Here is a 14,136-nt window from a genome sequence, read left to right as displayed (position 1 = left end):
AGAGTCCAGTATTCCCCTTCCCACACTGGGCATCTGAGCACTGGACCCCTGCTCTGAAAATGTGGTCTTTCTTTTATATGTACAGCCCAGAAATCTCAAACGTAAGTAATGAATGTACCTATCTTTACCTCCTAGCTCAGACTTTAAAGGCATTTTCCTTCACTGACAGGTTTGGTGAAGATCCCCCAATCTGAAACTTCAGAGCAATGACAGGATGGAAGGTACCGAGGAGCCAGCAGGGAGGAGGGACAGCACAGCCCCAGGCTATAAAGTGAACATTCCAGGCTCTTCCCTGTGTTCCCAACTGTCCGAATAAAGTTAAGAACCTATACATTTTAGTGTCCAAAATCAGTATTTGATGTTAACATTTGGATGCTTTCCAGAAGAGGAAATGGTTTAGAAAAAAGTAAAAAATTCTTCCAAAATAAAGGTCTAATATATTTTCCCCGGCTGAGGACATTGTCTTCGCGTCATTCTCTATGTCACACTCTGTGTTACTTTCATTATGATCACCTCCAACTATCAGATCCAATACAAATCAACGGTAACCCCAAAGGAGGCCTTAAAACAAAGAGAACATCACATCATTACTTATTCCTCATGTTTCAAAATGAAATATCGGTCCTAGCAACATGGAAATTGCTCTAATCATGTAACCAGTCAGTCTGTTTAACAGAATGCCTAACCAGTTATTCTTGAAATCCAGAGAACATTAGCTCATTGAAAATGAAAGAAAATAACCACTAAAAAATACCCACCTAAACAGTATACATTACCGACCAATTAAAACCATCAAAAGTGACATCAAAAATAAAAATGTCAGAAAACAAAAATAAAAAGTTCACCCACCCTTTTGCCCTCTAATAAGCAGCAGGAAATACTAAAGCAATCTCAAAAATAATTCCTTGCCACTCACCAAGGGTGAGTAATAATAAATTAGGATTGGTAATAGAAAAACATGGTCATTTTATAAATATTACTCGTAATTTGTGTCTAGGTCAGGCTGCAAGTTCTCAAGGAGGCAAATTCAGAATGAGCCAGTTAGAAATTACATTGGTATGAGGTCAATAAAGCGATTGCACTAGGATTTGAAACTTTTGTCAATCGCGGTTTCTGCATACAACTACTGGAACCGAAGAAATTAGACGTTGTAAAATGCTTGCCCGAAACATCACAGGGCTGGATACAAATCCTTCGTTACCAAACGGAGAGAGGCTTCTGAGCTCTGAAGGCTGGCGAGTCACAGCAGCTCCAGAAAGCCATGCTGGGGGACTCTGGACCGCCTCAGACAGCCTGCGCCAAAGTAAACACTCCCACGGCAAGTCACCACGTGGAAACCAACTGGTGGGGGGAGAGCAAGGTGCCCACGAAACAGCCAAGGAAGCCCCATGGCAGGAGGCAGAGAGGATTTTCATGCACTCAACAGATGGAAGTCGCAATAAACAAGAGGGAAGAGCTAAAGACACACTTTCACCCAGAGACAACAGTCAAAGAGCAAGGAAATTACAGGCAATTCATATGTATCTCTATGCATAACCTAATTTCAGCTTGTGCTTTAACTGCAAAACTTGTCAAAGGAGGATAGAAAGAGCTAGAAGCAATTCTAGGACTCTTCTCCTACTAAAGGCGGGGGGGGGGGGGGGGGGGGGTGAAAAACCAGCACACTCTCATTTGAGTGCTCAGGCCCTGGGCATTTAAAAATCTGCATTCTTGGGACGCCTTGGGTGGCTCAGTGGTTAAGCACCCGCCTTTGGCCCAGGGTATGATCCCAGGGTCCTGGGATCGAGTCCCACATCGGGCTCCCTGCATGGAGCCTGCTTCTCCCTCTGCCTGTGTCTCTTTCTTTCTCTCTCTCTCTCTCTCTCTCTCATGAATATATAAATAAAATCTTTAAAAATAATAATAATAAAAATCTGCATTCTGCCCCTCGACCGGGCTGTTGGAAGCTACCTGCCTCAGCAGCTAAAATAAGTACCCTGCTACAGAAATTTACAAGGACACTGAAGCAGGGATCATGGGGCTCCTGGCCCCTGGTGGCTCAGTGGTTAAGCGTCTGCCTCCAGCTCAGGTCATGATCCCAGGGTCCTGGGATGCAGTCCCCATGGACTTCCTACTCAGCAGAGAGTCTGCTTCTGTTTCTCCCTCTGTACCTCCCCTCTTCCCGCTCATGCTCTCTTGTGCTCTCTCTCAAATAAGTAAAATCTTAAAAAAAAAAAAAAAGCAGCAGCAGCAGCAGGCATCATGAGGCTTTCCCCAGCCACAGGAAAGCAGCACAGTTTGTCAAGTAGAGCAATACTCTGGGAATTCAGACCCCTGCAGCCCTGACAATACCAGGAGACTCTGTTTCGAAAGATTTCCCCCTGAGCTACACAACACTAGAAAACCAGCAGAAGAGAAGTCTACACAACAAATGACTGGGAACAGAGCTGTACCAAACCAGGTTTGCCGGTTAGTTTCATGGAGGGATTTAATTCAGTTCTACGGTCTCATCTGAAAGCAACCAGGTTTGCTCATTTTCATAAAAGAGATCACCGTTCAGACATACTTCCCAGAAAGAGAGCCTCAACATTCTACGGCCCCAGTACCTGTCTTTGTGAAACTCATGGAAACACAGAATACAATTCCCACTAAACAGCAGGATTTGTTTAGGCCACTGGCAGTTTAAGGCACTCTCGCTATAGAGATTATGTCCCAGATTCCTTTTCTTTAAAATAAAAAAAAAACTTCATTGCTGCATAAGTTACATACCATAAAATTTACTCCTTGTAAGTACACAATTCAATAATTTTTAGTTAATGTACAGAGTTGCAGGAGTCTCTCCACAATCCAGTTTTAGAACATTTCCATCATCCCAAAAAGACCCGCCTATCCGCTGTCAGTGCCTCCCAAATCCCCATCTCTGGCCCCAGGCAACCACTAACCTGCATTGTCTTTATAGGCTTGCATTTTCTAGGCATTTCATACAAATGGAATCACAGGATATGTGGTCTTCTGTGACTGGCTTCTTTCACTAAGCATAATATTTTCAAGTTCACATACTGCAGCATATATCAAGAATTCATCAATTTTATTGCTGAATACTAGTCCACTGTCTGGCTGTACCACGTTTTGTTTATCCACTCATCTGTTTCAGCTTATTAAATCTATAAATCCAACTAAGTGACCAGGCTTATTGGTCTAATCTCAGAAATAAAATCAGAAAGTCTGCCATATTTCTAAAATATTCTAGAATTTCTAAAATCTCTGTAATTGCGTGAAGATATCTAATGAGGATACAACCCGTTTCCTGAAAATTTTGTGTGTGGTGCTACTTTAAATAAGTAAACAATGTCCTTGAATTTCCATTTTTTATGTTTTAATATATGTCTTAAACACATAAAGTGAGGTGTGTGGGTGGCTCAGCTGGCTCAGCAACTGCCTTCAGTTCAGGTCATGATCTCAGGGTCCTGGGATAGAGCCCCATCCCCATGTCAGGCTCCCTGCTCATCGGGGAGTCTGCTTCTCCCACTCCTTCTGCATGCTTGCGCACGCTCTCTCTCTCAAATAAATTAAAATTTTTTTTAAAAAAATTCTAAAACACATAAAGTGTTTGGGGCGCCTGGATGGCTCGGTCCATTAAGAATCTGACTCTTGATTTCAGCCCAGGTCATGATCTCAGGGTCGTGAGACTGCCCCCCACGTGGGGCTCTGAGCTCAGCTGGGAGTCCGCCTCTCCCTCTGCCTCTGCCCCTGCTTGTGCTCATGCACGTGCTCTCTCAAATAAATAAATAAATCTTAAACACACACACACAAAGTGTTTTTATGATAATTTGCAAGTCAAGCTTCCCCGCCCAGGGTACACATCTCCCCCTAGCTGGGATCATTCGGTGCCCACTGCAGGTCCCAGGCCCAGGGACCCCATCCTGCACTTAGGCAGCCACAATCTGAGAAGCCCTGGCCCCACACTCAGCAGCAGCTAGCCCTGCTCGCTTGGTTCTGTCAATGGGTGCAAATTGGTGGACTTGTCCCTTGAGCTGTCCTCCCAGCCATGACTTAGTTCTAGCAGTGTTTCATATTATCATTCCTGAGGTTCTAGCTTCGTAACCAAACACCCTAACCACTCCTGCAGGGCACTCCTACCACACTTAGTCCCTCCACCTCCCCTTTATCTTCTGGAAGAGCCGTGTCTATAAGGACCCAAAGACCTGCTGCAGACGTCGGATTCTGACCCAGACCCAGCACCAAGGCTTGGCCACCTCCAAGTCCGTCCACACGGTCTACCTGCAGACTCCGTGTGGGGGCCTCAACACAACCTCTATCAACAGCCAAGTCAGACGGGGACAGTTTTACCGCTGTCAACTGCTGCTGCCCACGCCACCCCCTCTCCAGCTGCCACTCGGGCCCGGATCCCACGGCAGAGCCGTCTCCAGCATGCAGGCCTGTCCCCGTGGGACCCCCCCAGTGCCAGCGAGTGCCCCCTCGGATGTGGATGCCCCCCCCCCAACTGCCCTGCCCAGTGAGGCCAGCAGCTCCATGAACCCACTGGTGATTATTCTACCCAGCTTCCCTCGAACTTTCTTAAAGCCAAGTCCACCCACAGCGACGGCACCCGGGAATTTACACGACAGACATCTCAGAAGCAAGTCCTTAGTTAGTTCCTGCTGCACAGCAGCGGACATTACCGATGGCTCAGCCACGAGATCTGCTGGACAGAGAAGGCGTAACGTGCAGTGATCGTCTTTGCTTTACGCCACCAGTTACAACGTGGTCGCCTCTAAACTCTGTAAAGTTTCATGGCAGATCGGAATCTTGGTCCCACGACGGCAATCCCAGACCCCAGTCGTGATTCTAGAATCCATTCGGTCGCAGGATGTCCAACTGCCGACGTTCCTGGCATCCGATGCCTTCCTTTGGCGGAAGGCGAGAGCGGTGCAGGCAGCCGGCAGCTGCATCCCTGGCGGCTGGCTGCGAACAGCTTCGGATGCCCTCTCCCAGATGCGCCACATCTCCAGCTTTGTTACAGAAAGGGAAGCTCTTTGTGTGGAATTTTATCTGGAGTCAGTCTGTGAGGAACACATTTCTTCCAGGAAGTTGAAGCCAAGCGCTAGCCGTTTTATGATTTTGCAGACAACTCAACAGAAACCGCTTAGCAGAATTCTTATTACTTTTTTTTGACTCTGCTTTTCTTTGCATAGGCACATCATAAATCGTTGTCAAATGTTGGGTGAATCTGAACTGATTGAAAGAGGCTCTATTTCCTGTGAACAATCTGTCCTTGCTCAGTCCTGATTGTCACTTGCCTTGAACTTATTTAATTTCACATCTCAGCAAATACAGCATTATTCTCCAGTAGAGCTGGCTTCTCAAACCATCACTCTCCTGGTTATTTATCATACATATCTGTAATTGAATTACCTATTGCAGTAATGTGATCTACTCACAAATGTACATAAAAATGCAACATAAAATAAAATTGTTCCAACATATACTTCCTCATCATCTTACATGAACCACAGGATGGCCAATTCCAGAGACACAGTGACAAATAAGGAATGAAAGATGGGAAGATAAGGGATTAGTGGGTTCATGGCCTTCCAGAAATAAAAGATATTCAGCCCTAGAAAAATGTATTCTCTTTCAAAATACAATGTTTTTCAATATTAATCAGGAAACCAGTTCTAGCACACTGGGGGAAAAAAAAGAGCCAAGAATGGAATGATTTTATTTTTCCCAAATGCAACAGTACTATGCCAATAAATTTTAAAACTCAGAAAAAGAGAAATAAAGTATGTCCATCTTTGCTCTTGTCAGACAACCATTAATCTTGGACAGAAAAAAAGAAGGAAAAGAAAAAGAAAACAGCAATTCTTTTGAAAAAAATTCTGTTTTCTTGAGTGCACTGTTGGGTTGACCCTACTGTAAATGCCATGCCCCAGGTGAAATGCAACTTGTCTTTGAAGTTGCCTGGCTTCAAAACACTCTGAAATTCAGAGGGAGGTTTCATTAGCTCTACAAGCTTTAGACAGCATAGATTAATTGTGCTATTATCAGTACATTATAATAAATTACTTATACACTATATTCTCTTGGATCAAATTTTCATCTGCTTTACTCTGTTTGACTTAAATTCTGAATCAAAACAAGTTTTGGGTAAGCTCACTGAAAGTGAAAAGTTTATCCATGTACATTCCAGTCCACTTTAGTTTTTTTCTTCTTGTCTTGCTATTAGAAATAGATTTTATATATCCAGCTAACAAATTCATCAAAGAAATAAATGATCTATTTATCAAGCATACAAAAAGCTGCTTCTTCAAAGTGCTTCCCAATGAGCTACTCCTCACCTGTTGAATTTATCATTACGACGTTACCAATTTGGGCAGGGATTAGAGACAGCAGATTGCCCCCTATCTACAGCAGATCATTTCTACAAGGCAGCAAGGCAAAGTGACAAACACCAGTAATTCTCAACAAAACTTCTGCATCTCAGTTTTAAAGGGTTGCTGGAAACATATGTGAAAATGTCTGTGTTGTCAACAACAGTACAAAAAGATAATACAAACAACTACAAGCACTTATATATATCTTAGTACTCAAGAAAATAGTTCACTTTCACTGTATAAATTTGCAAACGGATGCAGGCGGACAGAAATGTACAAGGTTCCACACCGCACACTTTGCACTTGGGTGTAACTCAATTTGTTAGACACTGTAATTTACATTTTAAAAATTATTTAACATTAAACATAAAAATCTGTCACCTTGGTGTTATAATTATACCCTAAGCAATTTGTCTGAGTAACTATAGCAACAATTTCAGAAGCATTTGCAAATACAACTTTGGTATAATTTTAGAATCAAGAATTATGGAGGATTTACTGCAGGATGTAGGGCTACTTTTCTCAAACACTTGTCCATATACTGCTACAGAACTGGATTCCTTGACTCAGGAATTACCTAATTAGTTTGTTCTATCTTGCAAACTATATGATTTGCAAGGCAAACCTTCTTGTAGGGATTCTTTTCTTATCTTAGTGATTTCTAGAGTTCATAATTACTTGTTTATACAGTGGAATGCCTTTATAACTTTGGCTGGACATTTACCAAAGTTCTGTTTCTCCCTCCCTGACTTTCCTTTATTTTTATCAGAAACAAAGCCTCCATTTCAATGATTCTGTAACCAAAAAGAAAGACATTTGGAATCATTCAAAATAATCATCAAATTAGTAAAGGCTACGCAGTGAAGGTTCAGTTAAGCGGCTCTAACACCAGGAGCATTCAACATAGTCCCAAGGAGCTGGCATAGAACACAAAGCAAAGTTTTTGCGGTTTTAACATTTGTCCCTGAATTAAGAGTCCAAAGGGCCTCTCAAGCAAAATTTCTTACTGCAAAGCCATGGATTGGGCTTCAGAAGGTTTGTGAACCCTCTAGAGCTTAAGCAAAAGCTTATGCTAATGTGCGTATATTTATTATAGCCACATAGCCAACAACTTTTAACAGTCACTGTACTGTATGTTTCCGTTTCATTCTGTCCAGAAACAGTCAAGAAATAATTTTAAAAGGGAAGCAGCAGTGAAGAATGCAGGTTTATTTTTACCGAATCCTGAACATCTCAAAAACTTCTTTTGGACAGAGACAAGCTTTACCACCCAGGAGACCAAAGTCTTTGCTCTCAGCAGGGATCTTGCAGCTGTTTGCCATTAAAACAACCAAATAAGTTAGCACAATTCGCAAAAGGCATAAAATGATTAGCATCATCCGTCTTCTCCCTATTAAGGCAAGTACGCATAGATAGGCTAAACACACGTAAAAGCAGGTACCAGTTCATCACCCCTGGGGGTCCAGGAGCGGGCAAATAACTACGTGACCTTGCAACACCACGGATGAGCTGCTATTTTGTGGCAAAGTTTTAACAAGAAAGAAATTCAAGGGAAAAGAAATCTGTGTTTCAAGTAGCTCAAACAATTATATCATGGACTGCTTTTTCTTTTAAAACAAAAATGAAAAATGGTTGGGATAAAAAAAAATGTTTCCTTTGGTATAAATACAGGCATAGACAAGAAAAATGTATTTAAGTCATACACAATTTAAGGTATTATCCCCCAAAACTGAAATTGTGAACTGGTCACCCAAAGTACTGCATGATAAACATTACACCTTCTTCAATAATAAAATCAGCACAACTGGCAATTACTTTGGCAATCCTAATTAGATGTGACAATCTTCTCTAGTAAAGACTGTTCTTGTTTTTCTGTGTCTACTTAACAAAGACTAACAGTAAAATTACTAACGTGTCTGCTCTTTCCAAACTTGGCCAATATGACGGAGCTCTTCTGGATACGCTGTGACACACGATTGTTTTTCCTAAAAACAAGGTGCAACAACCATTTGTAACTCCTGGCATTTTAACTAACGGGCTCCCGAGGAGCAGAACCTTGTCAGTATTAAACATAACTCACATTATTATTGCTGCTGTTACTGCTTTTCATTTTTGAGAAAATACTCACAAGGAGGAAGACAGCTGCACAGACAGGAGGAGTTTGCAGGGATACGTTGGTCTCTGGAAGAAACCTTGTGTTCGGCAACCACCTCTCGTGTCCTTCCCTTGGCAACGCTGAGAGCTGCCCCTGGTTCACGGATCCGCTGCCCCACCCCCACCCTTCTGAAATCACGGCCGGATCCGCGGGGTCCGGGTCCGGGTCCGGGACCCCCACCCACCCACCCACCCAGGACTCCGGGACTCCAGGACCCGGCACCGCTCAGCAGCCTCTCCGCCGCTTCCAGCGCTCGCTCGCAGCGCCCCCTGCCGGCGATCCCCGGGCCGCCGCGGGCGCAGGAAAGTTCAATCCCAACTCTGAGCCGCCGCATCCAGGTACAAAGCAAGGAAAGGGCGAGGAGGTGCGCGCGCTTCCCGCCAAAGCCCCGGGAATCCGGCTCGGCCTGCGGTAAGCCGGGCACCGGCGCCGCGGGAAGCGAGCCCGCTCCACTCCTTGGCGGCGGTCTCCCCGCACATCTCGAGAGCGCCAGGTCCCTCCGGGGACCAAATGCACCTCCGGCCCCGAAGCCCCGATCCAGGGGGTGCGAAACCGTGCAGCCGCGAAGCCGTACGGCGGAAAGCGACTCGCCCGGCCGCAGCCCGTCAGGCGGCCCGAGCACCGCATCCCCAGCATCCCCAGCCTCACTCGCCCTCCACCAAAGCGCTCGGCGGACTTGAGCCCAAGTCCCTCTGCCTCCCGGGTTCTCGCGCGCGCCGCAACACCCCCGTGTAACTCGAACACGAAAACCCGCCCCAGCCGGTGGGGCGGCGAAGCCCAAGCCGCGGGGACCCCCGCGCACCGCTCGCGACCGAGCTCCTGGACGCGCGCCGGGTGCGCGCACAAAGCCCCCTGCGCCCCTTCCCGAGGCGTGTGGCGGGGGTCCCGCCTCGCCCACCACCAGGTCGCCCACCCCGTCGCTTCTGCTCCTTACCTCAGCACGCGCCGACCTCGGCCACGACGGGGCACAAACTTCCAGCCCGCGCGCTAGCTCAGCCGTGGCGCCCGCACGGACGGCAGTCCTGTCCCCGCCCAGCGCCTGCGGGTCGACCCTGCCTGCGATCCCCACGACCCACCCGCCGCCCACTGCCGCCCCGGGTCGCGGTCGGGGCTGCGGCCGCGGCCACGGGGACCGGGCGGGGGTCGCTCACCGGGGGCGAGGCGCGCTCCTCGTGCCAGTCATCCAGCGCCGGGGGCTCCGGGGCGGCGCTGTGGGCCCTCGTCAGCGCCCGCGAGGGAAGTCGAGGCAGCGGCCGCCGCCGCCCCCGGCCCCTTCCCCGGGGCCGCCCACCGCTCGCGGCGCTCCGGGCTGGGGACGTCGCTGTGCGCGCGGGGCGCACCGTCCCCGGGCGCGCGGCCGGGCCGGGGGTGAGCAGGGTCGCGCCCGGCGGGGGCGACCGACGAGGAAAGGCAAAGTTGGGTGCAGGAGCCAGCCCCGCAGCGGAGCCTCGGGTAGGAGCGGGGAGCCCCCGGGAAGGGCCACGCGGGCCGGGCCGCCCCTGCGCAGGGCAGGCGGAGGCGGAGAGCGGGCACCGGGCACGGCCGCGGCCGGCAGGGGGCTGCGGAGCCCACCCGCGGCGGGAGGACAGCGCGCGGGAGCGGGCGCAGCGAGAGCAGCCGCCGCCGGCGCCGCCTTCCCGGCGAGTAGAGCCGAGCGCGGAGCGCGGAGCGCGGGCGGGGAGCGCGGGCGGGGAGCGCGGGGCCGCTTCGCCCCGCCCCGGCCCGGCCCGGCCCGCCCTCGCCCCGCCCCCGCCCCGCCCCCGCCCCGCCCCTCGGCCGCGCCTCCTCCCCTCCTGCCTGCCCGGGTGAAACCCGAGCGCCCCACCCGGCGCCTGACCTCCCGGGGCCCCGCCCCCGACCCTGCCCTTCCCGGCCCGGGACCCCCTCCGCGCCCGGGGGCCCCTCTGCGCCCCAGGAGCCCCACGGCTCCTTCCCTCGCGCGCGCGCGCCCGAGCGTTACTTTCGGTGACTCCCTCTCCCGGGCCCTCAGACCGTCGGTGGCTCCCGGGCCCCCGCCTCCGGCCGCTCCGACGTGGCTGTCGGGGAGGGGGAGGGGGCGGGGGAGGGCGCGCTATAAAGGCCGCAGGCTGCGCGGGCCGAGCCCCGAGACGTGGCGCGCCCACCCTGCCGGCCTCTCGTCCAGGTACGTGCGCGTCCCCCGGCCGAATCTGGCCTCGGGGTGGGGGTGGGGGTGGGGGTGGGGGTGGGCCGGGGCCGCCGGGGCCGTCCGGACGCCGAGTGTGAGATTTGGTTTGCTTTGTGTGACCTCGCCTTGCTGCTCTGAGCTGGAAACTCCTAAAAGACCGAGAGAGTTGCTCCGGGTTCTTGGAGGAGCTATTTGAGGGTGCACCTCCCGGCCAGTTCGGCTGGATCTCAGTGGAATGAAGTTAGAGAAATGAACAAATCCGACCAACCAAGGGAGGCGAGTCAGGGGGTCCCCAAAGAGCCACGCTGAGCCTTAAGAAAGGAACCCTCCAACGGACAAAGTCAACTTGTCCAATTCTGGACTAAATGTAACTTGTTGCACTTTTGCGCGGATCCTTCGGCCTCAGGGAGCAAGTATTAAAGTGTAAAGATTCATCACTGGAAAGCATAGTACCTTTTAAGGCGCCTAGACTTGGATACTTTGTTGCAAAGCTTCCGCGTGGAACCCTGAAGGGCCCCGCCTGACCCTTTCCCTCTGGGTAGGGGTGGGGAACGGTATCTTTGGGCCCTTTTTTCCTCGATCTCGGCCTCAGGCCGCGGCTGTAGTTTCCCTTGAGTAAGGAAACGCCTGAACGCGCCCCCCAGCGCTGTCCTCCCTTACCGCAGTGACACATTTGGGCCTTTGGCCCACATTCGCAAAATCGCTCCCGAGTCTGGTTCTTGGGATTTGTCCCACCGAGGAGGCCCCAGTGTGCCTTAACTGTGCCATCGAGCTCATCTATAAAACAAAAAACAGGTCACTGGCTGGAAGGCATCATGGCTCACACAGTAGCCACGCAGATCCAAGAGGAGGACCATAGAAATACAAAGTGACCTTGATTTGTCTTTATAGTCTTTATAGAATATTTCCAAATGAAATATTCTTATATAAAAGAACTAAAGAGAAGCAGTTCTGAAGGTTTGCATGGAAGGAAGCCCAGCCCCAAACGTCCAGTTTCTCTCTCTCTTTAGTGATGGAGCTACTGTGGGTACTCTAGGCCTCATTGGGGTTTCCTGTAAGATATCCAGAGGAAATGTCAGTGTCCTACGGCCTTTTTGTAGAAGCGTTCTCCCCTGGCTTGTGCTGGGGACCTCAGCCTGGTGCAGGGCAGCTGCTTGGCTCCTCGAGCCATGGTGAAAAGCTTAACACTTCTCTCCTGTGCCTGGCACTAGCTCCTTCCTGACGTTCCCATTGATTCTTCTGCCTACGTGGCACAACCGCCTAGGAGCATTCCCTGGGAGGAGGAGGCGGCCAAGATCTGGACGCTGTGCTCCTGGGGGGGGAGGAAGGGGAGGGAGGACACTGCCTTACACTTGACCTTGCAGGGTGGGCAGACCTGTAGGGCCCCTCGCCATCAGGAAAAAGGGGGACAGAAATTAGGACCCAAATGTGTTTAGCTAATTCTTGTCATTGCCCCTCCATAGGACAGGTAAAGGCATGTGTGCTTAAAAAGAACAAAAAAAAAAAAAAAAATTCATGGCACATAGAGACTTAAGCGTTGGGAAGAAAATAGCTTTCTACACCATAACCCAGGAGCGATCATAACATAATGTTTAATATGTAACTTTATGTGTATGGGGGAGTGTCAATTTTACTGCAATTTACAGGCTATAAGGAAGCATGGTTAAAATATATATATTTCATGATGATGAATTACAAACTAATAATGAGAATGAGATGAGGGGAGGAGAAACCAAATAATAATTGAGAGTGCATCCTTAGTTTAAAGAGAAATAAACCCAAACTGAGGGCATAATTTCACCTTGTGATCTGGGGAAAGCTCCTTTACTTTCCTGAGCTACTGTTTTCCTCTGGAACTTGAACCAACCTGCTGGCAAGTGTGTCCTCTCTTAGCATGAAGGAGGTAGGAGGCAAGGCGGACCCTCGCCATGGCCCAGCACAGAAGTAGGCTCTTTACAAATAAAATTAGTTTAAAGAATCCACAGATGTTGGGACGCCTGGGTGGCAGTGGTTGGGCGCCTGCCTTCTTGGGCGCCTGCCTTCGTCGTGATCGGGTCTGCATAGGGCTCCCTGTGGGGAGCCTGCTTCTCCCTCTGCCTGTGCCTCTGCCTCTCTCTCTCTCTCTCTTTCTCTGTCTCTCATGAATAAATAAATCTTTAAAAAAAAATCCACAGATGTTTCCTTTTTCAAAATGAAATTTCTGGGTTTTTTTTTTTTTTCCTTGAGAAACTATTCCTCACTGAAGGACTTCCTCCTACTTTGGGCTGCTTCTCATCCCTGTAAAACTAGAAGTGATACTACATCTGAAACTAAGTATGTACTGCATGTTGGTTCATTGAATTTAAATGAGAAAAAAAAAAACTAGAGGTGATAATTTCAAACCCAAACTGTTTGGTTCTCTTCTTTTCGAGATAAAACTACAGCTCTCCCTGAACAGTTTCTGATGAGCTGTGCACATAATGTAAACAAAATGAGAAACCCAGCCAAACACATGGTGAAAATGATGAACCCTGGGGCGCTGATCACGTGACTTGAAAACCGCCATCCATTTCCTGATTCACCTTAATGTATGTGTGGAGGTAGGAGGGATCTCTTATGTCACTGAGATAAGTAACCAGTTTTGTGTCCTCTGTACCTCCCTCCCTTCTGATTGAATTCCAGCCACGCCGCTCTTGACACCTCCATCTCAGCGTAGCAGAGCCCAGAAGGGGCTGAAAGAGCCCAGAACACGACCTGGAAGAGTGAAGAGGCCGCTGTAGGTCAGGCGCGCCCTTAGAGGGAAACCTGGATATTTGTGATCTTTAATGACGGGACAAGAGTGTATTAACATCATGAAAACCCTCAGTCCAGAAATCTTAGCCTCCAGGCATTTACATCTTAACCGGATTTTCCTACAGATGAGCCAGGGGACACATCACAATCATGAGCCACAAGTATTCTTTTACTTGGCTTTTCCTTCTTTTAGATCCATGGCATTTGACAATTAATACAAGTGCTAGATCAGGACGCCTGAGGGGCTCAGCGGTTGAGCACCTGCCTTCAGCTCAGAGTATGATCCTGGGGTTCTGGGACTGAGTCCCACATCAGGCTCCCCACAGGGATTCTGCTTCTCCCTCTGTCTATGTCTCTGCCTCTCTCTCTGTGTCTTTTATGAATAAATAAATAAAATATTTTTTAAAATACAAAATAAAAATAAATAAAACTGCTAGATCATCTGAACAACCCCATCAGTTTTGTTTTTAAGCAGCCAAATGTTGGTAAAAAGATGTGCCATTTTATGCCTCACTACCATCGCCTAGGCTGCTGCTTTTTGTTCATGTGTTCTAAGTATTGGAAGACCCTTGAATAGGGCTACAGAGGATGCTAACCTAAGTTTTGACAAAGAATCACTAAGTAGGGAGAGTATCAGGGAGCCTTCAGCCCTGACTCAAGTCCCTTGAGCTTTACCAGAAGCTCTTTCAGGTTTTACCCAAGAAAGG

General features: G+C 48.9%; 1 protein-coding gene, 1 long non-coding RNA gene and 1 other non-coding gene across 13 annotated transcripts in view; 2 read left to right on the top strand and 1 right to left on the bottom strand.

Annotated features, from left to right (window-relative positions):
* SEMA5A (semaphorin 5A) overlaps positions 1–9,805 on the bottom strand; it is a 470,523-nt gene extending 460,718 nt beyond the window's left edge. For 3 of the 11 annotated variants that reach the window (XM_035710390.2, XM_049105633.1, XM_025451478.3), the window contains exon 1: positions 9,446–9,577. The gene's annotated coding sequence lies outside the window, so the exon portion shown is untranslated. Of the gene's footprint in view, positions 1–8,484; positions 8,629–9,445; positions 9,578–9,662 lie in introns of those variants that run through there. The other 8 variants (XM_025451472.3, XM_025451477.3, XM_049105632.1 and 5 more) reach the window with 5 other exon arrangements.
* Positions 9,806–10,288: 483 nt separating this feature from the next.
* LOC118353242 (uncharacterized) lies at positions 10,289–13,865 on the top strand. Its single transcript, XR_007408212.1, has 2 exons — positions 10,289–10,654; positions 13,319–13,865. It is a non-coding gene; the product is annotated as an uncharacterized LOC118353242 (long non-coding RNA).
* On the top strand, positions 13,151–13,219 carry LOC112662928 (small nucleolar RNA SNORD123). Its single transcript, XR_003138956.1, has one exon. It is a non-coding gene; the product is annotated as a small nucleolar RNA SNORD123 (small nucleolar RNA).
* Positions 13,866–14,136: the final 271 nt, after the last annotated feature.

Source organism: Canis lupus, chromosome 34 (genome assembly GCF_003254725.2).
Source record: "Canis lupus dingo isolate Sandy chromosome 34, ASM325472v2, whole genome shotgun sequence".
In the NCBI taxonomy this organism is placed as follows: domain Eukaryota; kingdom Metazoa; phylum Chordata; class Mammalia; order Carnivora; family Canidae; genus Canis; species Canis lupus.
The sequence above is the reverse complement of the archived record's forward strand: the minus strand, read 5'-3'. Positions and strand labels throughout refer to the sequence as shown.